General features: G+C 47.9%; 1 protein-coding gene across 1 annotated transcript in view; it reads right to left on the bottom strand.

Annotated features, from left to right (window-relative positions):
• LOC123355232 (gap junction beta-5 protein-like) overlaps window positions 1-20,110 on the bottom strand; it is a 140,445-nt gene extending 120,335 nt beyond the window's left edge. Inside the window, exon 1 of the mRNA XM_044997467.1 lies at window positions 20,029-20,110. The gene's annotated coding sequence lies outside the window, so the exon portion shown is untranslated. The remainder of the gene's footprint in view (window positions 1-20,028) is intronic.
• Window positions 20,111-25,751: the final 5,641 nt, after the last annotated feature.

Here is a 25,751-nt window from a genome sequence, read left to right as displayed (position 1 = left end):
GGTTTGGGGGGTTGGGGACAGGCTGACCTCGGGCGTCTCCCGGTGAGCAGCGAAACTGGGGGGCTAAGGCAGGCTGGCTGCCTGTCCTGGCACCGTGCTGCGCGCACCCCGGAAGCAGCCAGCAAGTCCAGGTCCGAGGTGGGATGGGGGCCAGGAGGCTCTATGTGCCACTCTTGCCCCCAGACACCATCCCCCTCAGCTCCCATTGGCTGTGCGGAGCCGGGGGCAGCACATGGAGACCTGTGGACCCTGCCTAGGAGTCGGACCTGCTGGCTGCTTCTGGCGCATAGCGCAGAGCCAGCCAGGACAGGCAGGGACTAGCCTGCCTTAGCACCACAGCACTGCTGACCGGACGGTTAACGGCCCGGTCGGCGGTGCTGACCGGAGCTGCTAGGGGCCCTTTTTGACCGGGTGCTCTAGTCAAAAATGGGACCCTGGTCCCCCTACAATGATGGAGCTGTAATGAATTTTCTAAATTAATGATCCTTCTCCCTGTTAAAGAAGGGATTGAAAATGTCCTGCGAAGGCACCCAAGATATTTGGCCTGTCTTGGCTATTTAGACGGCAAGCTGTTTGGGGCAGGGACTGTTTCTTACTATTTGTTTGTACAGCACCTAGCGCAATCGCTATTCAGGCATCTAAACACTCGTAAAAATTTGAGGAGCTTTAGGATTGTACAAAACACTTCAGCAAAGGTTGGGAACCTGACAGTTTGGGGAGTTTGCATCTTGGTTCAGTTTTATTTCACGAGATTGAACCAGTTTCACAAAACTACTGAGATGTTGCAGGATTTTGGACCAAAACAGGACCTTTTTTTGCGGGGGCAGAAAAGTCACTCTACTGGCATCAAAAGGCAGTGCTGGAAGCAAGCATCTGACACCATCTTATCCCATACTCCCCCTGGCAGGTTAGAAAAAATGGTCAGGAGTTTGACCTCTGCTACAGCACATTAGAAAATGGCAATTCCTTTCCATGCAAGATTTTGAAAGGAGAAAAATATCCCCCTTCCCCATTTTGTGGATATCTTCCTCTCCCCCCCACCCCCGCAAATGATAGGGTGACCAGACAGCAAATGTGAAAAATCGGGACGGGGGTGGGGGTGGGGGGGTTATAGGAGCCTATATAAGAAAAAGACCGAAAAATTGGGACTGTCCCTATCAAATTGGGACATCTGGTCACCCTACCCAATGATAAGTGGAACCCCCCAAATCAATTTTCAAAAAAAAACAAAAAACACACAATGTGACATTCAGTATTTTAACAAAAAAGCTCCAGGAAAAATTCACATTACCTTTTTTAAAAAAGCCACTTTAACAAGTAAATAGTTTGGGTCAAACAAAAATTTGAAAAAAAGTCTAATCTCTAATCTTAATTAATTTCCATCACCACTTGCACGCAGCAGTGCTCCAATACCTAAACTGTCCCATGTTGCCTTTTGCATCCCTGCAGGGCTGGGGGAGAGGTTGCTTTTTCCCAAGGGCAATGAATCTATTTAGAACAGCACTTAGTGCAAGCCTTTTCTTTGGCAATAAACTGCTCTCAAAGCTTCCCTCTCTCAGGCATGTTTATGGCCCCCATTACTATAGTATCACATCTAGTGTCCCACAATTATTCCCTTTTTTACTGATGGGGAAAACGGAGGCACAGAAGGCTAAGTGACTTGTTCAAGGCCACACAGTAAGTCTGTGGCACAGGAGGGACTTGAACCCTAGCCCTGGCTAGTGGTCTAACCACCGGGCTAGCTATCCTCTAGATTCTGGCTGGGGTGGGGAGGACTGAGGATGGCTCATAGGCTTTGGAAAGTTGTTCATTTATATTTGCAATCAAATGACAAGCTCTTCAGGCCAGGGTACAGCCATCTCTTCCCAGGCATCTGTACAGCCTTGAGCATTGGGGGAACGCAGGGCGGGGGGAATCCCACTGACTAGGGCATGGCTAAGGGTTACTTGCATTCTTCCAAAGCATTCAGAGACCTACATGTCAGGGCACATCTACACTGCAACAAGACACCTGCGGCTGGCCTGGTCAGCTGAGTGGGGCCGGCAATGCTTAGGCTGCCAGCTCGAGCCCAAACATCTGCACTGCCCTTTCATAGCCCCACAGCCTGAGCATCGTGAGCCCAAGTCAGCTGACCCTGGGTGTTTTATTGCAAGGTAGACATACCTTCAGAGGCCTGGTTGCAGCAGCAGGCCCAGATTAAGCTACCAATGTGCCAGTCACACACTGCTAGCTCTGCGCCCTCGGGAGCGCGACTCCAAGCTGAAAGGTCTCCAGGGTGGTTCTCTCAGCACCATTCCCCTGCTGTCTCAGCGTGGCTATGGAAATTGTTTGCATTCACCCTTAAAAGCAGCTTTACACATTTCCTCCTTAAAATTGTCCAAAATTCTACTGCTCAGCTCCTAATTACAGCCCCCACAAGCTTTTAATCTTGAGTTATCTCCTAGATGAACAATGCAGTGTGGCAAATAATAAGAGGTAGTAAAATACACACACACACAAGACATATGCTATGGAGTGAAAAAAACCCTGTAATTGCACCAGCGATAATTAACATTTACAAGAAGCACATTCATAATAAACATATATTAACCTTTGAAGCATATATAACTTCTGAAAACTCTGTCTATTGTGATAGCAGAAACAAAACACCGAATGCCAGATTTTATTACTGCAAATGCCAAGATTGCCACTCCTTGTGTGAATTTTATCAGCACTTTTCCAAAGTCATTTCAGCTTTTCAAAGTCCAGCTTTTGAGAGTCTGGTTCCTAAAATGTCATTTGTTAGAATTATTTCTATGACAGGACCACCTTGAGGCATCTGGGTCCCACCGAACTAGGCTCTGTACAAACACACAGGAAGAGACTGTGTCTGCCCCAATAGCGCTTATAATCTGGACAGATGCTGGGAGAAGGAATATTTTATCCTCATTGTAGAGGCAGAGAACAGAGATATTAAGAGATTTCCCCGAAGTCTGTGGCAGAGCCAGGATTTGTACCATTACTCCTGAGTCTTAATCCAGTCCCTTAACCACAAAACCGTCATTCCGATATGGTTCTCTGGTCAGAGGGTGGCTCTAGGACAGTGTTGCTCCTCCAGACTTTATCCCCACTAGAGAGGAAGCTTAGGGGCTCCTGCAGGCTCAGAATGGCAGCTCCAGAGCAGTTCCATGGCTTCAGAGCAGGATTCTGGACCCCCCACATCCTGGCTCCTTTAGGAGTTAGCCCATGGTAAAGACCAGCCTCTGAGTTCATTCGCTGTAGGTTTAAAGGGCCACATGTCCCACCACTGCACACAGTAGCATGCTCCAGAGTCCAATGAAGTCAGTGCAAAGACTCCTGTGGCTTTCCGAGAACGTGGGACCAGCCCTACAAAGGCCTCAGCTCCTTTGACTTCCCTGGACATCACTGGGTGCTGAGGGCTCTATCACCTCTCCAGCCTTGAGCCTCATTTCCAGCTGAGCTCAGAATGGCCGTGGAGGTCAAAGAGGGTAGGTCAGCACTGCAGTAAAACCCCTGGTGCAGAGTGACCCATGGCTTTTGGAACATGCATGTTTATTAATAGTCCGATATGTTACCACCCCCAGCTTCTCCCTCACTGCAAACATCCTGGTGAGTTTCAGAAAAGGTCAGTTAATAAAGTCCTCGATTCAACAATCCTTTTATTTCTGAACCACGATGACGCTGGAGAATTTTTCTGCTCCCTGATCTATAAGTGTGACTCCCCCAACAGAGTCAATGAAAATTGTTCACCCGGCTTTTGAGGCGCTCTCAAATGCCATTCATTGCTCTGTTAAATATCCCCAGTACAAAATGCCTCCCAGAAACTGTAATCAGTTTTCATCACCAGCAACACAAAAGACCCAGGCGGGGGAGTGGGGGGAATCTTGTCCAAGATTTAAATTAAAAATAGCAATCAATATTTTTTTCTGAATGCAGAGAGAAGGGAAAGGAGGACACTAAAACATCCTTAGAAATTCTAGTCAGCAAAGTCTTTTGCTACATTAGTTCCCAGTCACTTTCTTTGTTTAATGGGAAGGCTGTAAAAAGTACCAAGTGTCCTCAAGGAAAGTGGAAGAGATAAAAGTGTGAAGGACATTTGGGCAGCGCTTGAGTAAACTTAAAGCTAGGATGGAATTCTTACCTCTGTGTGGCAACAGGAAAGGAAAGGAATTTCTTCACCTTACTTTCCCATTTCCTCCCCAGGCAGGTAAATTGTCAATGTCACACCTCATTTAATAAGAAACTAATAATGATCAATAATGGTGCTTTAGTCTAGTCTTGTCTCTGCTTTATTACTGAAACTGGCAACCTTCCCACAGCTGATCATTAACACAAATGCCTGGTAAGGCCAAGCTGATGAATGGCCATTCATGCTTAAAGACACAACTCCAGATTGCAGAAACCTAATGTTAGTCTTTGGGAGGCAAGGACTGAGCAGGGTTCAGTGAATGGATTGTGCACATCTGGATACACACACGCGCGTGCACACACGTTTTCTCCTCAAGAGGTCCCCCTCCTACTTGCAAATTTATTGTCAGATGCTACTGCAGTTTCTCTCTCAGACCCAGAACCCACTTCTGACTTTCAAACTTTTCCAAACTGGGCCTGTCCAGATGCTTCACTAATAACAGGATTGATCTTTCCATGTAGCAAAATGGAAAGGGCAGATGGGCCACAAACAGATGTTGCGACCACTCCTAGTTGAAAACCTCCTGGAATAAGTCTTCTTGGATAGGAGGAGTTCCTTCCTTCCTCCCCCTTTGCACCCAAACCAAAGAGTCCTTTGCCTTACTGCAAGGCAGAGCGTTAGTCCATGGGGCATTCAGGTCACCCCTATTAAGTGCATTCAGCACCATGGACAGTGCATGGAGGATTCCCTATGAGAGAGGCTGCCAGGCACAAAAATGAGGAAGAAAACAAGGTGGGTCAGATGCTCAGCTCATGTAAATCAGTGTAGCTTTATTGAAGCCAATAGAGTTACAGAGATTTACACCAGCTGCGAGTTTGGCCTGCTGGTGATTCCTACTATCTATCCACCTTGGGGGTGGGGTTTGCACGGTTTCCCATTACCCCAGTAGCCGAGTCCCTTCCCATGTGACACAGAGCACAGTGGAGTCCCTCCGCAGGAGGATGGCTGCATTCTGGGTCAGGTTTTTAAAGGGTGGCCTTTTTGTCCCTTGAAAATGTGCTGTTGTCATTTTGCAGCCCTCAGTGTTGTGGAGTTAAATCTGAGTGCTTGCTCCTCCACGTGCCTCATTGAGGTTTCTGCTAGATGGTTAAGAGGTGCCAGTATTTGATTTATACTTATCCTAACAAGTCATTGCATAGTCGCAGAGAAGCAGCATGGTCTTATGACAAAGGCACTGGTGTCAGTAGATCCATGTAGGAAGGAAAGTGCCTCCTACAGAGTTACTGACACTGCTCCCTGCAGTACAGGGCCTGCTAACACCAGGATGGGGCATTGGCATCAGCGCTGATGCAGGGGAAAGAGCATCCCCTGCTGAATCACCAAGACCTCTTTCTGCAGCTCCATCAACTTTTCTAGCCCAGATTTGCTTAGCTGGAAGGTGCTAACTATACCATATCTTGGCATGGTCTGGCCATATGCTATAAAGGAGTTAGCTATTTGGTACAGTTGGCTACTAGACTTTAATCCCTTCCTGCCTACTGCTTCACTGCTGATGCCAATGCCCCATCCTGGTGTTAGCAGGCCCTGTACTGCAGGGAGCAGTGTCAGTAACTCTGTAGGAGGCACTTTCCTGCCTACATGGATCTACTGACACCAGTGCCTTTGTCATAAGACCATGCTGCTTCTCAAAATAAGGTTATTGGATTCCATCTTGCTTTTTCGGATGGGGGTGGGGAGAGGGGAAAGGCCAAAATGATGTACACATCCCAAATTCTAAATTTGTGTTGACCGGCTGTAATTGAACACAGATAAAACCCTAAGTAACAGAAACATCTCCTAGTCAAATCCAGTGTGGTCCAATCAAGACCTGAAAGCCAATTGGCATCCTGTGTGCACTGAGTTTGGAGGGGCTTAATCCAGTTCCTACGGGACAGGTGTCCCCATAACAAAAAACCAGCCACATACATAGCATGAATTCACACTGTTGTGGACAGAGTCCTTGGACTCAAGTCTATGAGTTGTGAAGAGCCCACTCCCGCCCCACCACTAGAGGGTATTTTTCCAGCTTCAGGGTTATATCAGCATGACAGGGCCACATGCAGGAAGCTTGCTCTGCTGTTCAATAGATAAAAAGAGCTCCCAGTTGGCAGCTTTTAGCAGCACTAGGTTCACTGCTGAAACCAACAAACCCAGAGAAGACAATTATTTTAACAAGCTCCTCCCTGTAGTGGAGGGGAAGGGAACTGATTTGCAAAGGAGCTGCTCACTCCCTCACCTCTCCTTTTCCAGCTGTAACACGGCATTCCTCACCCCGGTCTCTCGTGCTGGGAGTTATTACTTATTTACAGAAGGGCTTCAATATTTAATTGAGCTGCAGCTGTCCGTTCCCAATGCAGATTTTACCTCTCTCCATTCCACTCTCTGGCTTCGCCAGGAGAACTCTTCTCCTTCCCCAGAGATCAACTTCGATAAACTCACACCCCAAGCAGCCCCCATGCTTTTGGCTGAGTCAAGCATTCACTAGAATACCCCAGTTCTGTGCTTCTCTCCTGCATCATCCTACTCCCGCTACTACTCCGTGCTACTAGACTTTAATCCCTTCCTGCCTACTGCTTCACTGCCTCTCCACCAGACTGTTCTCTTCTTTACCACTCTCATGGGCTGTGCGGGAGACCAGGCCCTGCACCCCTGGCTTGCTGCGATTCACCAGGACTCTCAGCCAGCCAGTAAAACAGAAGGTTTATTTAGACGACTGGAACACAGTCCAAGACAGGTCTTGCAGGTACAGATAACAGGACCCCTCAGGTAGGTCCATCTGGGGGCCCCAGGGAGGCCACAGCCCTGTTGGGAAGCCCAAGCCCCGTCGGGGTCCCCCCTGTCCATTTCCCAGCCAGCTCCAAACTGAAACTCCCCCCAGCCACTCCCTCAGCCTCCCCCCGGCTCCTCCCCCAGCCTTTGAGTCCTTTGTCCAGTTTCCCAGGCAGAGGTGTTACCTGGCCTCCAACCTCCCTCCTGGGTTCTCAGGTTACATGCTCACAGGTCTCCTCCCTTCCCCAGTGCAGGCAGTCCCAGCAAAACTCCCCTGCAATCTTCCCAGGTCAATACTGCCCACTCAGTAGTCAAACACCACATCAAGAACATTCCCACTTCCTCACAACCACAGGCATTTGACCCAGAGACACCAGTTGCTTCCAGAACATTTGAGCCTGCAAACCTCTCCGTTTTCACAGAGAAATACCAGCAAACTCTCCCAGGGTCGGCGCAGCCTTAGCATCTAACGGGAGGCAGCTTACCGAGCTGGTTGAAGCGCTAAAAAGAAGCAGACATACTCTTTTCCATTTCTCCTTTGGGATCCCCTGACACGCAGGAGAAACAGCAGTGGGACATGGAACACATGGTCTCTGGGTAGCTGGTCCCAGCCCAGCAGCGGGCAGAAGTTGTTACCGTCTCATGTCTGGCTCTTCAAAGGCCGGCATGAAATGAGTGCTCAGATCTGGGCTGTCTTGGCAGAGGAGCCAGGGAATGGGTTGACCTGCCCAACCCTAGGGTTCAAGGATGGGGCACTGGAGATGTGCAGTTACCCTGCCATTGCCCAGGTGGGCTCGTACCATGTATCTCACCAGCTAACATCCCACCCCTGCATCCACAGGGACCATCTCCCCACCAGCAGGGAACCACTGCCACTGTGCAATAGGTGGGTGAAGCTGAATGTAGGGCATGGATCCAGGAATGCATAAGGTAGCATGAAACAAAACAGGGAGCTCTCAATGCACCAGCCCAGGAGAAGGGGGAAGCTTTGGGAGGGCTGCTTACTAGGTTGACCATATTTACCCAAAGTGAAAATGGGACACTGTGCGAGGCCCTGCCTTCTGCCTCCTACCTGCACGGGATCGTCCGAGAACCCTTGCCACCCACGTGCGCAGGGCTGGTCCGTCCCAAGCCGCTTTCCCGAGCCCTCCCTCCTTTTCACTAAGGGCTGTTTGCTCCTCTCCGGCCTCCACCCCACACATTCCTCGGTGCCCCGCTATGGTTCACACCCCACTTTTTGGGCAAAACTGATGATCAGTTGGCAAGAGCAAATGAGACAAATGCCCAGTTTTGCCAAAAAAAGTCAGGACGGCCAGGACAGGGCTCAAAAAAGGGACTGTCCCTGCCAAAATGGGACATATATTCACCCTACTGCTTACCCAAGTAAGGTAGGTGGAACCCCCCACACCGTTAGTAGAGGGGGATACATACTCCTCCCTCTGCACATCAGGTGACACAATGCCCCATAAAGATTCCCAGAGTCAACCAGAGGCAAAGTCATTGAATTCCATGCTAAGATAAAGGAGAGAGAAAGACCAAAGACTTTTCAGAGGCAACAATGAGGCGCAATTATGCTTATCTTGATCATTTGGGTGAAAAATTCTGCAACTCTGCAACCTGGGTGCCAATAATCAGTTAATTTCACAGAGTCTTGGTGACACACTAGAAAGATTTAGATGTTCTAATAACTCTGGTGAATACAGGGGTGCGGCAGAAGATGCACAAAATAGCCAAGCAGCTATTAAGGAAACACTAACAAGGACAGAGGGCTTGCAACCTCTTTATAAAAAAAAGCAGGGCAGATGAAATACAGTTGGGTGACTCCTTTATTGCCCAGTCCAAACAGGCTTTGTCTCCAGCCTGGGAGAGATTTATATTCAGCAGCCCAAGAAGAAGGAATGAAGTGGGATGGATTAAATAGGACCCAACATGAAATTCAGCCCCATCTTAAAACAAACCTGCTGTTAATAGCGTTATGGTAGCATCTATGGCTCACAGCTTAGAACAGGGCCCTGTTTGGCTCAGTATTGGACCTACAAATGTCAAGAGACAATCCTTGTCCCACAGAGCTTACAGTCCAATTAGATAGTGGGTGGGAAGAGACACAGGTGGAGCAAAGAGCCCAAGGTCAAGCAGCAGACATGTGGTTGACCCAGGAATAGAACCCAGGTATCCTGCTTCCCAGGCCAATGCCTGAGCCACCAGACACCCCTTTTCTCTCCATCTTTAAGAATATTTCATCGGACATTACAGGAAACAGGATACAATTTTGGTTTCTGGGGCCGGCAACCCTGCTGAGGTAACTTTTGACAAATTCAACAGGTCAGACAGCTGCTGTTCTGTTCTCTGAGAACACGCCATTGGTATTTTACCAGCCCTTTGGTCAGAGTTTGACTAAGAAGCTACTGCCCAGAGAGCATTAATTACCCTCAGTCATAGCTGCTCCAGCTTTCTGGACGAGGCAGAAGTTGTGGAGGAGTTCTGGGGCTTAGCTGCTCTGAGAAGCAATGGTGACTGTGAGCCTAGCGGATTGGCTTTGTGTGTGTGAGTGAGATGTCGCCTTCTAGAGGGCATCTAATACATTAGGTGCTTGGGGAAAAGGAAGTCTCTGCAATGCTACTGCCTTACAGATGAACGCTCACCTTCAGTCTCTACCATGGCGTGTGCCTGGCTCCTTTCACTTCTCCTGGACAGCACCTCCAGTACATCTACCCCAGAGCCAGAAGGTGTAAATTGCAGCTCAAGGAGACATACCGCCACCAGCTCTGACCAAGCTAAAAATAGAAGCGTGGCCCTGGCAGCACGAGAGAGCTGGCTGCCCTGCGTACAAACCCGCCAGCGCCCCCTGAGTATGGGCTCGCAGTGGGAAGCCCCGTGCAGCCACTCATCGCTGCCCACAGTGCTGAGGCTACACTACCATTTTTAGTACTCGAGCTCAATAGCACAAGTTTGTCAATTTAGGCTGGGAATCACACCCACAGCTCCACATGTAGGCCCAGCCTCAGTATCTGGATAGCCTCTTCCCTAAGGAGGCATTGTGCAGCAAGGTTCTCTGCTCACTCTCCCCTCTCGCCCTCCTACTTCCAACTTTGTGCAACGGCCGCCATCTTGGCCAGCACCCTGGACCTCCAGAGCTGAATGCATGAGCAGTTACTGCTTGAGCTGAAGAGGCAAGGCTCCCCAACAACAGACTCATGCCATCTGTGGATGGGGCACAGCAGGGGACCTCTAACACACAATCACCAGTGGGCTGCACTTTTGATTTGCCCTGTATTCTCTCAATACCAGTGTGATGGGTTGGATCACAGAAACCCCCTGGGAGCTGCCACCTGATGTGCCCAGACCACTTCTGCCCCTGCTTTCTCTGCCAGCTCGGGACCCCAGCACCCTGTCTTGCTGAGCCAGACACGCCCGTCTGCTCCAGCACAGACCCAGGGTCTGAATGACTTGCCCCAAAGCTGCAGGCTTCACTGAAAACAGCTCCCAGAAGTGTTCCTGTCTTTAACACTCAGATGCCCAACTCCCAATGGGGTCTAAACCCAAATACCGGTAAATCTGTTTACAGGGTAAACTCATAAATTGTTCGCCCTCTATAACACTGATAGAGAGAGATGCACAGCTGTTTGCTCCCCCAGGTATTAATACATACTCTGGGTTAATTAATAAGTGATTTTATTAAATACAGAAGGTAGGATTTAAGCAGTTCCAAGTAGTAACAGACAGAACAAAGTCAGCCAGCAAGCAAAATAAAATAAAACATGCAAATCTGTGTCTAATCAAACTGAATACAGATAATTTCACCCTCAGAGATGCTTCAGTAAGTTTTTTCCTCAGACTGGACACCTTCCAGCCCTGGGCACAATTCTTTCCCCCGGTATAGCACTTGTTCCAGCTCAGGTGGTAGCTAGGGGATTCCTCATTATGGCGCCTCTCCCCGCTTTGTTCTGTTCCACACCTTTATATATCTTTTGCATAAGGCGGGAATCCTTTGCCCCTATCTGGGTTCCCACCCCCTCCATCTCAATGGAAAAGCACCAGGTTAAAGATGGATTCCAGTTCAGGTGACGTGATCACATGTCACTGCAAGATTTCATTGCCCACTTGCCAGCACAGGAGAAGACTCACAGGTAAAACACACATCTGCAGACAATTGTCCTGGTTAATGGGAGTCCTCACAATTCCAAACCACCATTAATGGCCCACACTTTGCATAATGACAATAGGCCCTCAGAGTTATATTTCATATTTCTAGTTTCAGATACAAGAGTGGTACATTTATACAGATAGGATGATCACACTCAGTAGATTATAAGTCTTGTAATGATACCTTACAAGAGACCTTTTGCATGAAGCATATTCCAGTTACATTATATTCACTCATTAGCATATTTTTATAAAATTATATAGACTGCAGTGTCACAACCAGTTCTCCCCCCACCCCCCTTCTGGAAGGGCAGGCAGCCAACGTGGTTAGGACACTGCATCCAGGGCCCGCTCCCTTCACCCACCATAAATCCACACCACATTCTTCCAAGGCTGCGTCACAAGCTTTATCAAACTCTGCCCGGCTAGTGTTTGGTCCTGGGGTCAGTCCTGGCGCTCGTCCTCTGCAGACAGAGTCGGTGTCCTTCGGATGTTTACCCTCTGCTGGCTGCTCATGGCCTACTTACAACTTCCCAGTGGCCCCGAGAGTGAGAAAAAGAACTGCATCCCCACAGCCATGTCATTAAGCACCAGGTGGAAGCATTCACTTGCCTGTTCAGAGCTTCGCTCCAGATGGAATTTCTGATTTAATCAAAACCTTTTTCTTCCAACCAGCCTGAAACCCACTTAGAGACTCGATGGAAGACTAGAAAACTGCTAATAGGATACAGATTCCTCACCCCGGCCCTTCCTCAAGTCTGTCAGTAGCAAGGCCCTTTCAAACGAATACACGATAAAGGACTAAAGCCTGTGAAAATGAATAGGAACTCTGGCCCAGGCTAGTGGAATGCAGTGATTACCAACCCTGTCAGAAGAATAAGCACCTGCTAAATGGTTGTCTCTGCTGGGATCTTATGACAAAGCTTCCCCGCTAGGGTGCCTGAGGTAGACAGAGCCTGTTAATGGAGCAGCATGTGAGGAGGCCACAGGGTGTGAGCATGGGGTGCTGATCTCTGCAGCTTCTTCTTCAAAGGTTTCACAGCAGAGGAGTGTGTGCAGGAAGTATGGCCTAGTGAGGAGGGCAGTGGACAGAGCTGGGAGACCCCAGTTGTACTCCTTGCTCTGCTCCTGGCCTTAAGCAAGTACTTTGTCCGCATGTGCCTTGACAGAGACAGTCCCTGCACAAAAGAGCTGGTCAGCATAGACCAAGGAAACAAACGGGGACTGAGGTGCAAAGAGACTAAGCAATTTTCCCAAAGTCACACAAGGAATCTGTGGCAGAGCTGGGAATCAAATCCATGTCTCCTGAGTTCCAGCCCCGTGCTGCATGTCCATCCTGCCTCTCCGGTATGTGTTTGGAAGGCATGAGGTAACAGGTATAGCAATGATACATGCAGGTCAATGCACAGCCGAGTATGTGATATGGCAAAGGTAGGCAAAAATATTACTACTATGCATGGATGGATACAGGTGATGGATTAATTCCATGTCAATTTCAAGCCTGAGCCTTCAAACCATCTCTAACCAGCCTGAGCCATCTCTAACCAGAAATGCCATCACTGCAAATGTAGATGTCAAAGTTTGCTCAGACTCTGAAGCCCCTAAAGAACTTTCCTTCCAGAAATCGCTCTTCAAATGTATCCTTCCCAAATCCATCTCCAATTCCAATTAGAAAAAGAAAGCTCCTCTGCAATGATATGGCCCACTGACCATACTCTTATAACCACGTAAACAAAACCTGTCCCATTGCTCAGCTATTCCTCCCATAATCTCACTAAAACTGAGCAATTTGATCTGACAAATAGCTCGAGACAAGGTTACACAATGGCCCTTTGCATTCATGACCCAGGAAAAATAATTATAGCTCCATAGGACAAGGGGGTGGGGACAGAAAGAAAAGAAAACGAGAAGAGGAAGGCTCTTGAACACAATGAGAAGGGATTTTCCCCACGTGGAGTCAGGTGGAACTAGGTGAGGTGATGGGAGAAGACAGGGGAATAGAGAGTAGGTGATTAAACGTAATTAGAACGTGGTAAACTCTCAAAGACCATGGCATGAAATACAGTTGGACACAGCCTTGCCAGGGGAGAATGTATTCATCTCTTTGGTCCCTTTTGGTTGGATCAGCTCGCTTCCTGCATTATTATTTGTGTGGAAGTAGCGCCGAGCCACCCAAATCCTGGACCAAGCACATCCGGTGGGTTTATTCACTTCGTGGCTTTTCAGGGGAAAAAAACAGGCCACCCTCTTGTGGGAGAACGAGGGGTAGTCTTATTTTTAATTGGGCAGGAGAGAAATGAAAAAAAAAGCAGCAAAAGTTTAAAAACAATCCCATGAAGCTGCACTATTATTAATATTTATTACACAAACTTGCATTGATATTACTGCAATTATTAACATCACATACAACCCTAGCATTAAGTATTAAAATCATTATGTAACACTGCATTACTATTAACACAACCATTAATATATTAATATTGTTTTATAACTTATGATTTCCTGCATTTCTTTCATAAAAATAAATATTTGGGGAGAGTTATTACCTAGAGCAAACCACGGTTATTTAATATTTCTATTACTGTAACACTGAGGAACCCCAATCAAAGATCAGGCCCCTACTGTGCTCAGCACTGAGTTTCCCCCACCAATCAAGCACACAATCAAGGTGAAGCAGGTGAAAACAATGATGAACCAAACAAATGGAACAGGGGGTGGAGGGACAGATTAGAGCATCCAGCAGTGACTGCGAATCTCGATTCTCTTTGGTCACGTCTACACCTGGAGATTGTTTGCATCACGTTTCCCATTGTGGCTACCACTGCTTCAGCTCCTACGGGGTGGGGGAGTGGAATAGTTTCAGTGGGAGCGCTAAATTCAGCAAGGTGCCACAGGTATTTTAAGTGCTGTGCCATGCAGACCTGCTTTCACCATCACAAGCCCTTGTGTGTGGTGACTGTGGCAGATGTAGCAATTTCCTGGGCAAACCTTACTGAATTCAGTGTAAGTATCTTAGGAGTTTGTTGTATTAAAGATGTGAGCATTTATGTATTATTGTGGGATTGTATGTAGAGGGCAGACATGGCCAGTGTCAACCTTGGGAAGTGTGTGGGCTTCAGAAGGACTATTTTAAACAATATGCCAGAGAAAGTGGAGGGATTGCCAGGAAATACCTGGGAGGAGGTGAATGCGAATTACCACCTCTGGTTAAGGAAAGACCCAACCTTTGCCCTGAAGCGAGGACCATTGGCTGGCTGATTACCTCAGCAGATCAGAGACCCCGACTGTATAAGGGAGCGACTCTCCGATTGATGAGGATGCTGGTTCTGAGCCAAGGCAATTATGAACTGGTAACCCCAGAAAAAGCCCTTGCTGGGGTCTGAAGCACCGATCCCTGCCGGAGCCCTTGCTGGAGATGGGGTGATCTCTGGTAAGCTTATTAGCATGGGTGTAGGTTCTTTGGACTTGTTTTCTCTGGAATACTTTCACCTTAAGAATAAATGTGCTTGCTTAGGAAAATCTGCGTGGTCCCTTATAACTGTGGGCAGTTACATGGAGGAGAAGTAAAGCAGGCCGGCTTAGGCAGTCTGATTTGCTGGGGAACTCAGAATAGGCAGGGAACTGTGCGGTCTGCAGAGGAGGGAGAGTGACGCGAGTCTCTACTCAGGAGAGGTGATGGCTGGGGAGCTTGAAGCCTGAGAGTAGGTGCCCTTGGTGAAGCCTCATGGAGGAATACAGTGGCAGTTGCCCTGAACTGTGACAAGCCCAGCAGGGGCTGGTGGGGGGTTTTGCCATTGCAAGGCTCAAGAGTAGAATTTAAACACTGTCAATTCAGTTGCTTCGGGAAGTCATAGACTCATAGAACATCCGGGTTGGAAGGGACCTCAGGAGGTCACCTAGTCCAACCCCCTGCTCAAACCAGGACCAAGTCCCCACTAAAGTGGTGCTCAGGGGACCCCGCCTGCCTCACCGGGATGGCTTCCTGGCTTATTCCAAATACAAGCCCGAACTCCACTGCTGCTCTTTGGGAAGTGGTCACTATTCACCCACGTAGCCTATTCCCCTCTTGGGGTTTCCCACCAAGCCCAGCCACTGTCTCCCCTCCCAGCGAGAGGGTGTAATCCGGAGATTGTGACTGTACATTTCACCTTCAGCATGGTCAAGATGCAGGAAACAGGAGACAACAGTACACAGAGTCCCAGCATGCAAGTTCCCTGAGGACAGCATCATAAATCCTGGCACTCTACAAGTTGTATTCTGCTGGGCTTTGTCCCAAGTCACAATAACGCTTCATGCTGAGTCTCTCCTGGTTTGGCAGGAGAACAGGGCAGGCGTGGTTCGACTTGTTCGGGTGGGAGAAGAGTCAGCGCGACAGAGGGAAAATAAGCCGGCGCTGGGCTTTCCATGCATCTTGAGACCTCTCCTCAAGCAAAGTCAGACGTGATTGGGTTTAAAGTTACTTAAAGAAGAATTAGATGCTGCTGATGGTGCCAGCATTCATCGCCTCAGGCTGGCCCAGAAAGAGAGCTCCTGGATCCAACCGCACCAGGAGAGCGGCCACAAAGGAGAAATGGAAGATTACCAGACCCACAAGGGAGGGAGGGACAGCTAGGCCCTTTCGCAAGTCCTGTTCCTTTGGCTCACTTGTAGAGCATCTTTACCCAAGGAGCTCAAATGCTGGGTAAACCTCAACACCCCAGGGCAGGAGGTCAGTACTAGTACCTCCATTTTACAGAGCAGTAAGACACGCCGCAGAAAGGTGAAGAGACTTGCCCAAGGACACAGAGTCAGTAGCAGAGCTGGGAATAAAACTCAGGAGTCTTGACTCCCAGTCGCTTGCTCTAACAAGCAGACCAGACTTTCCCAGGAGCCTGAGTCCCACTGACTTTCAGTGATTTCAATGGGGGTTAGGAGCCTAAGGAGCAGAATCTCAAAAGGTATTTAGGAGCCGAAGCTCCCTTGATTTTCAATGAGACTGACATTCCTAAATCACTGTTGAAAGTTTTGCCCTTCATCTTTCGGTGCCTCTGTTCCCCCATCTCTACAGTATGTCTGAGAACATCCCCTTCAGGGCAGGAACCGCCTCTCACTCTATCTGTACAGCACCAAGCACAGTGGGATCCTGATCTCACTTGATGCCTCTAGAGGCTACCAAAATAAGCATATTATATCTGCACTGAACTGACATCCAGCTTTCCAGGACACGGAGCTTGTAGATTCCGTCTTTGATGTGACCTACAGCATTTCAACAAACAATAGCAATCAGCAGCTGGGACTGTCATTTCTCTGGCAGCAGAAAGTGATTCCTTTATTACTTACCAGTGCAGCCCATAGTGCACAGGGGCCTTGACTCCTAGGCACTTCCTTAATAGAATGAATTGGAACTAGCAGGATTACCAGCCCTCACTACTCCACAGCAAGTCATGTGATATTTGGTGCTTTTCTTAAAGCCCCAGCTCCTGGAGTAAAGGGATTATGTGAAAAATCTCAGTTGATTTCATTTCATTTTTAAGTTGGTAGCCCTTCTAGTTACGAGGAAGGGCTGGAAAACATAGTCCGAAGGGCTCAAAACCCAGAAGGCAAATCAAAAGTCCTATTGATCTCTTTTTTTGGGAGGGGGGGAAAGAGGAGAGAGGTGACAGGGCTGGACTCATGATTATCACAAATCTCAAGTGCTTGATACTGTAAGGTGGCCTAGTGGTTAGAGCAGTAGACTGGTTTTAGGACCACTGGGTTCTATTCCTGCCTCTGGTACTCGGTGACTGTGGGCAAGTCACTTCCTGTCTGTCCCTCACTTTCCTGATCTGTAAATACAGGAGTAAGGATACTGACCTCCTTTGTAAACTGCTTTGAGATCTACAGAAGAGAAGGGCTAGGTAGTCCCAGGATTGGCATGGACGGCTGCACAGAACAGAAGAGGCTGGACAAAGGAGAGGGCCCCAGGTCCGCAAGGAAATACTGCATTCTAGACACTGATTTACCTCTCGTCTCAGATGAGTCATAGAAATAAAGTCTTCCACTCTCCCCTTGTCTCCTGCTGTTTCAAACACCTCCCTTCAGGAGCAGATAAATACATAATAGAAGAACTTTCATTTCCTTTGTGATCAGGGGCAGGTATTTGGGTCTTGATATATTAGCATTTGATGCTCTGGATAACTGTAGACTTCTGAGGGCCAGAAAGACGACATTAATGCATATGCGCGTCCACTTCTGGGTTTAATAAAAGCACCGGTGCTTTTAATCTTCTTTCAGCTCTGCCTCCCATTGAATTTCAATACACTGGCGAGACAGAGAACCAGCTATACCACCCAGCAGCTTCTCATTCAGAACTCCTTGGCTAGCAATTCCAATGGGTGGGGGAGATGGAGCGCAGCCCTTATGCATTAGGTGTCTGCCACCCACGCATGGAATCTATTCTCACGACAATGAGGGTAAGCAAAATTTTTGAGTGGCTAAGTGTCTTAGGAGCCTGAGGTTCATGGGTCACTTAGGTGCTTCTGAAAGTTCTGCCCCACTCGAAAGACTAATAATATCTTCTCCCCCATCAAAGAAGAAAGTGTACATGTCCTGCACCAGCGTGAGGGGGACTGAAGAAAGAGGCTCAGGTTTCATGAGACCCCAGGAGTTCCAGAATGCAAGCTACGGGCCAGCCTCTTGGCATGCAACACTGGCGTCTCTGCATGTTTATTGAATATCCTTCCCCCTATAGCCCTGCCGGCTGCATCACTTCGTGCTAATGAAACACTGGAATGAGCCAAATGTTGTAAGGTTGCTTTAGCCCGATGATGACCTTATCCAAGTGTTGTGATGGAACAGAGATTGTCAAGAAGCCAGAGAGAATTGAAATACTAGTAGAATTACAGGAACACCTGGTTGGCTCCATGGAGATGGAATATGGGAGGCAGTGTTGTCTAGTGGCTAAAGCTAAGGCCTGGGACTCAGGACACCTGCGATCTATTCCCAACTCTGTCACTGGCCTACTGGGTGACCCTGGGCAACTCATGTCTTATCTATCAAATGGGTGTACTATTACTGACCTCCTTTGTTAAGGACTAGGACACCTACAACTGAAAAGTGCTAGATAGAACTAGGATTTTTTTTTTAATATCAACAAAAAACCCTCCTAAAGCAAACCAATCAAAATTGATAAAAAATCCTAAAATAATCAGCAGACTTTTTACCGTTGAAAGGGGAGAAGTGCCAGAGATGCCGCAAAATCCACTAACAATTCGCTATTGCTATGCATTTGACATGGACTGTGTCCAGATACTACAATGAACCCGGACGATAGAGATCTCAATCATGACCCCATTCTGGTAGGCGCTGGACGTATACGCATTGAGGACTACAATAAAAATACTGACTAATAATTGCTGTGAAATCCAACTATGTCTTTTAAACAAAGGAATAAAAGACACAATGCTCCTTATTCCGGCTCCTTTGGTTTCTTATTAGTTAATTCCAGGACAGGGGAAGAGGAAGAGAAACCTTCTAGGTTGTCGCACTGAGCCATACAGATTTCATTCACTCCCCTCCTCTGCCTCTGCTGAATGGCTCAAAGGGATCCAACTCCCTGCAGCTGGCCAAGTGTAGATACTGAAAGTTTCAAATAAAAAAAACGTTTCTTATCTTGCTGGGGAGAGAGCACTGGCTTTTAAATGCAACACGTTCAAACAGAAAATGTTCTTCTTTAGCCTCTGAAGAGCTGTACACAGAACACAACCTCATTTCTTATTTTCTAACAACAAAAAGAAACTGCTCCAGTGGTTGTGTCCTTTTAGGTTTATTTTTAAGTATATATTTTCTTCCTTCCCTCCCCAACAAGCCCATCACTCAGCACTGTAGCTACACCACCTCCCAAGGCTTTGATCCTCTCCCATGTCATGTTAAGCAGGTTTGGGCTCAGATAGGAAAGCAAGTGGAGGAAGTGCTGTCAGCAAAGGTAAGGAAATGGAAGGCAGTGCTGCCTACTGGCTACAGCAGTGGTTCTCAACTGGGGTATGTGTACCCCTGGGGGTACGCAGAAATTTTCCAGGGGGTACAACTACTCCTCTAGATATTTGCCTAGTTTCTCAACAGGCTACATAAAAAGCACGAGTGAAGTCAGTACAAACTAAAATTTCATACAGACAATGACTTGTTTATACGACTCTATATACTAGGCACTGAAATGCAAGTACAATATTTATATTCCAATTGATTTATTTTATAATTCTATAGTAAAAATGAGGGAGTCAGCCATTTTTCAGTAATAGCGGCCTGTGACACTTTTGTATTTTTATGTCTGATTTTGTAAGCAAGTAGTTTAAGTGAGGTGTAACTTGGTTGTTTTGCAAACCCCTTAGACTCCTGAAAAGGGTACAGTTGTGTGGAAAGGTTAAGAGTCACTGGGCTAAAGTACTGGACTGTGACTCATGAGATCTGGGCTCCCTGCCAAACTCTGCTAGCTAGGTAACAGGAGGGAGCATAGAATAGGAACTAGTTTCTACTCCAGGCTCTGTCTGATCTTGGGCAAGTCACATCATACCTCCGTGCCTCAGTTTCCCCATCTGTAAAATAGGGACAATGATACTGACCTCCTTTGTAAAGTGTTTAGCAATTCAACACAAGCCATTTTCCCCTAAGAAGCACTGGGTAAGTAATGCCCCCTGAAGACCCCGTCTTTAAAATGAGTTGTTAAACAGAGGTCCTGACCACTTGGGTTCACTGCACATTGCATGGCACTCCCCACACAAACCAGAGCCAATAAATCTGGTGCTGTGAGCAAATGTCACCTTAGGTAAATTATACCTGAGAAATGGAGAATTTTGTTAGCTGATTCCTGGTATCTACCCCATTCCTATTTGTTGCAGTGCAACAGCAAGTTTGTGCAATAAGCAGCAAGTTCAGAGGAATTTTTTTTTAAAACATAACACCCAGATATATTCAAATAAACATTTAGCAAAAACCTGCTTTCTGTAATTCCAGGGGACCTTTCTGCCAGCAACTCTCGCCCTCAGCTGGAAGGGGAGCCAAGACGTTTTGTAGAGGGTTTCCCTTCCCAGAAGCCTTTGAGGGGAGAAAAGTCCCGCCTTTCTCTCTGGGTGAGTGACAGCCCAGCTGGCCAATCAGCTCTCTTTCCTTCACTCTGGGCCCTACAAGAGCTTTATCCCATCACACCACTGCAGCTCTGATGAGTCCTTCCTCTCTCCTCCACAGCCAAAGAGCCTGTGTCAGAACCATAAACCATCTAGTGAAGGAGCACTGCAATATGATACATGCCCAGCTCATACACTACACTCATAGCCTTTGCTTTGCCCAGGCCCTAGGGGTTATTTTAATAATGGTCCAGTGGTAACAGTACTGGACTGGGAGTAAGGACACCTGGTTCCATACCCAGCTTTGCCACTGGTTCACTCTCCTCTTGGGCAAGTCACACAACCTTTCCATGCCTCAGTTTACCTGCCCATAAAACAGGCATAATAAAGCTTCCCTACATCAAAAAAGGGAACGATTGAAGTGTAAGGGAGATTGGTGGTCCAAAAAATAAAGCCACTGCTGGTGTTTGGCTTAGCTGACGAGCAGATGCACAGAAAAAAAGAGAAGCGGGTGTGGGAAGCAAGTCTGTTTAGTGGGGGAAGAATTGTGTGATCGCAGACCACCACACCCCACATAATGCCACCTCTCTGCTATATTTGTGGGAGCTGCAGTTTTTGTGGCATAGTGGTTTTAAAGCACCACAAAGGTGAAAAGCACTAAGCCCGTCCTACCTTTGATTATGACAGGGCTTTGGAGCTGTGCTCCGGCTCCGCTCCAGCTCCAGGCAAAAACCTGCAGCTTCACTGCTCCGTGCTCCAGCTCCGGGCTCCGCGCCAAAGCCCCGGATTCTGAACCTGCTTTTTTTAAAAAAAGGCCCCAAATTATGTTTAAAAATAACTCAGCACAGGACCCACACATTCACAAACGTGAGTGGAAATTCAAGCGGTCAATCCATAGCTGCTATTAAAACCAGCTCTCCTAAAAGAAATATATCTTCCTGACAGCTTGACAAGCTATCCGAGGAAGGCAAAGTTATGAACTCAGTGCAGGCTTGAGCTCGGAGGAATTCCTACACTGTATTTCACAGTGCCGGGGGTGGGGCACAATGATAACTGTATTTCAGCTGGCGAAACTAACCATCATGAAAACACAGAGTTTTGTTTCTTTTGCATCTAGGCATTTATTGGGGTTTTTCTGCATTTATCTGGTAATAGTTTAGCAGGGAGATTTTCCTAACAGGGAGAGAAGGTGCTAAACCCTTCCACTGCAGGGGGAATTTTATCTTTTCTATAGGCCCTGAATCAGCAACACACTTCAAATGGGCTTCTTTAATTTAGGAGCACAACTACCATTGTTTTGAGACTTGTGCTCCTGAGTCATAGGTGCTTGTGAAAATCCCCACCAATACATGGTCTCATTGACTGCAATGGCACATGCTTTGATGTTTTGCTGAATTGAGGGCATTGTACCAACAGCGCACTAGGGGATTTGCAGACAGGAATGAAGGCAAAGAAAGGCCCTACCCCACCCAGCTTGCAATCTGGTGCTCTGATCCTGCAAACACAATGGGCTGTTCTCTTAGTCGATGCAAGGAATTGAACCAGGTACCTAAAGAGCTGAAAGCCTGACCTTCTCCAGCCAGACCCACAGCCTCCGTAACTGGGTGCTGAGGGGGATCAGTGACACACCCAGAGCAGTGGGCTACACAAACACACATGGATCTAGTCCCCATAGAGTCCAACGGCGACTGGTCATGTGTAAGATTTTGTAGTGGGCGAGGCTACGCAGACCTTGTGGGGAACACAGTGGTGAAACAGGGAGTGTCACTTCAGTGCTGGAATTTTTGTTCTGATTTCTTCTCACCCCCATTGAAAAAAATGCTTCTCCCGCGGGAGACAGGGCTGCCTCGCTGGCCATGGGGGCTATGGCCTCATGAGAGGACTGGGTGGATGGTCTCACTTCATGTGATGCAGAGTTTCAGTGGCCTGAGCATATCTTAAGGCAGAGATTCTCAAACTGGGGGTTGGACCCCTGAGGGGGGTCACAAGGTTCTTACATGGGGGGGTTGCGAGCTGTCAGGTCTCACCCCAAACCCTGCTTTGCCTCCAGCATTGATAATGGTGTGAAATATATAAAAAGTGTTTTTAACTCATAAGGGGGGGGGTTGCACTCAGAGGCTTGCTGTGTGAAAGGGGTCACAGTACAAAAGGTTGAGAACCACCGTCTTAGGGTTTGGTGCACAGGCCTCATCTAATCCCTGTCCCATTCTGGTGCTGGGTTCTATTCACCATCCCATACTCTCCCTTGTATTCTGCTCATCAAAAACTCTTGGCCACACCCTCTCCTCCATTGCATGCCACTCTGCTGAGGTTGAAGTGCTGTTGCACTGATGGAGGCACACGGCTGACTGATTGGGGTATTACGACGTGTTCAGAACCATTCGCTTTGCAAGCTCTAATGCGGCGTGAGCAGCGCCAAACCCCAATATGGTAAATTCTGATTTTACTACCAGGGCAACGGGCTAGGCTGAGGGGCAGGTGGAAAATATCAGTGCTCTCTTAGTTGTGTTTCTCTAAACCAAAATTAAATTTAATAAACAGAGCAAGGGACAGATCCTCATCTGTTGTGAATCAGCATTGACTGCAGTAGAGCTAATGCAAATTAAAGCCCGTGAGGATTTTTCCCAAGTGTATATAGGACAATAGAAGTCGTATAATTTGATTGTTTCCCTTCCTGTGTTGCCTTAGACTGTAGGATCATTGGGGGCAGGGACTGCATCCATCCCTATGTTCAGTGCCTAGCACCACTGATGCTGAATGGGACCCCCACGTGCTACCGAAATATATTTAATACAAACCTCTTTTCAATCCCAAACTCCTTTGCACCCCACAGCCCAAGAGCAGCTTATTGTGTCAATCAAGGCTTTGAATTATCATTTGCATTACATCAACCCCTTGCCACCCCAATTGAGATCAGGACCCCGTTGTGCAGGGTGTTGCCCATACACACAGTGTGACAAAGTTCCTCCTCTACCTTGGTGGGTCCTGCACTTATTGGGGGATTTGCTCATCTCACAGATTCACCCTGTGGGTCGGGAAACAGCCCAGAGACCTTCCCCTCTGGTAGAAGCCACAGTCCAGGTCAGTTCCTCCTGTGTCTGATCAGGAGTTGGGAGGTTTGGGGGGAACCCAGGCCCGCTCTCTACTCCAGGTTCCAGCCCAGGGCCCTGTGGATCACAGCTGTCTATAGTGCCTCCTGGTACAGCTGCGCGACAGCTACAACTCCCTGGGCTACTTCCCCATGGCCTCCTCCCAACACCTTCTTTGTCCTCACCACCGGACCTTCCTCCTGGTGCCTGATAACGCTTGTACTCTTCAGTCTTCTGGCAATTTGTCTTCTCACTCTCAGCTCCTCGTGCCACTTGCTCCCAGCTCCTCGCATGCACACCACAAACTGAAGTGAGGTCCTTTTTAAACTCAGGTGCCCTGGTTAGCTAGCCTGTCCTAATTGATTCTAGCAGTTTCTTAATTGGCTCCAGGTGTCTTAATTATCCTGCCTGTCTTAATTGGTTCTAGCAGGTTCCTGATTACTCTAGTGCAGCCCCTGCTCTGGTCACTCAGGGAACAGAAAACTACTCAACTAGTGACCAGTATATTTGCCCTCTACCAGACTCCTGTACCCCGCTGGCCTGGGTCTGTCACAATAGTTAGAGCCAATCCTTTCCCCCAAGAGTTTGCATCTATGTAGGCAAGGGTCAGAGAAAGGAAGCCGGGGGAAGAAAGGCATAGAGCCATTAAAAGGCAGATTCTCCAAAGTACTCAGCCTGATGGGTGCAGACTGGGGGCTCTTTTGAAAATCTGGACTTTATAGGGGCCCAAATCAGATCCAAGCTCTTTTGAAAAGCTAGTTTAAACTGGGGTTGCTGAGGCCTAGAAAAAACCAGCCTTTAGAGACTCAGCAACAGGCTATGGTTGCGGTGTCACTTGAACCCAGACCTTGAGAGAGCCAAGCCAGTACTGTCCTCACAAGACCACCGTTGCTGCCCAGGGCATGTTTGCTTTTATATTTTTATCCTTTTCAACTGTACATTCCTACCTGCACCCTAGAGAAAGAAAGACATTCATCTCATGGTGAGAGCTGAGGGGAAAATAAATGAAAGGTCCTTTTGCTTTGAGTTGCAGCCCTTCAGGATCTCAAAAGCTTTTTCTCTCTCTCTCCGCAATCCTGAGCAGCACCAGATGCATCTTTGTCAGCTCTCACCTGGTCCATCAGAACATGATTGATTCCTGCATTCAAGACCAGCGCTGTCTCTTTCCAAAAGGTCAGCGGACGGGCTTTTGTTGAGCTTGTCTATTGTGATCCCTTCCCTCTGCTTTCGCTCACTTTTACTTATTTCCTTTGGCTCTGCGCCCTGCAAACTTGACACCCTCCTATGGAACTGTATGCTTAATTTCCACGCTATTGGATTTCGCTGCTTGCGGGGAGCCATGAGTCAGCGCATGAGCCGGGGGAGGGAGAGACAGAGATGGGGAAGAGGAGGGAGAGGGTTTTGGAGGGGAAGCATTAATAGCTTGTCCAGCATCCATTACAGCAAAAATGAAAAATAGGAGGCTATTACTCACAGACACCGCTCGCTGCCTGAAAATCCCAATATGAAAGTCTTCAGCAGCAGTGGAGCTGGGGATGCTCATTAACATTGGATGAGAATTAGGGATGAGCTGCTAGCAGATTAAGGTCCCCTTGGGGAGAGGAAGGAGAATTCCCTGAAGGGCTCAACCTAAAGGAACCTGCTTAAGCAGCAGTGGGTCCCTCTCTGGCTTCAGCTGGCTGCTTCTGGGATTCAGCAGGATGGCGAAATCTCTGGGCACAGTCAGGATCAGCACTGTCTTAATTGCACAGCCAAGATCAGGGGTGGGGTTTTTCCCCATGTGCATTCACCAGTTTTAAATTAAGCCAGAAGGGGTAACACCAGGGTTCGAGTTGCTCTTGACAATAATGCACTACGTCGGATATTAAGAAACACCCACAAACTTTGTTTCAAGACAGTTAAGGTGCATCAGGGCCCATGCCCCCAATTCAAAACCTGAAGAGCGTGGCAGTAACAACTTATGGGGAGGTCTCCTGCGCTCCTTGCAACTTTCACATGGCCCACAACACGGTCAATAATGCGCTCCCTCACTCCAGAAGGCTTCTCATCCACCTTCCACAGCTACCAAAAAGCAACACATACATAACTCTAGCCAAATGCACAGTCCAGGGCATAGGCACACTTGCAACCTCATGCACTCTTGTATCAAGAGACTTGCACAGCTGACTGATGTCCCAGACACGTGGGAAGTTATTCTAGCTAGATCTCTACGGTGCTTACATGGCCTCTATTGCAGTGATATCGGAGTACCTCCCAAGCTTCAATGTAATTACCCTCACAACTCCCCTGGGAGGTAGGACAGTGGTACTGGCTGCATTTTACAGAGGAGGAACTGAAACACAAAAAGGCTGATTGACTTTCCCAAGGGAGCATATGGAGCTTGAAGTGAGGACTTCTAATTCCTAATCACTGGACCATCCTCCTGTCTGCCTTCCTATTGCAGAGCCGTAAGCATATGAGCCTGTGTTCAGCAACAGGCAATTACGTGTGTGCACATTTAGGTGT

The sequence above is a fragment of the Mauremys mutica genome, chromosome 23 (assembly GCF_020497125.1).
Source record: "Mauremys mutica isolate MM-2020 ecotype Southern chromosome 23, ASM2049712v1, whole genome shotgun sequence".
Lineage (NCBI taxonomy): Eukaryota > Metazoa > Chordata > Testudines > Geoemydidae > Mauremys > Mauremys mutica.
Note: the sequence above shows the minus strand (reverse complement) of the source record. Positions and strands in the feature narration are given on the sequence as shown.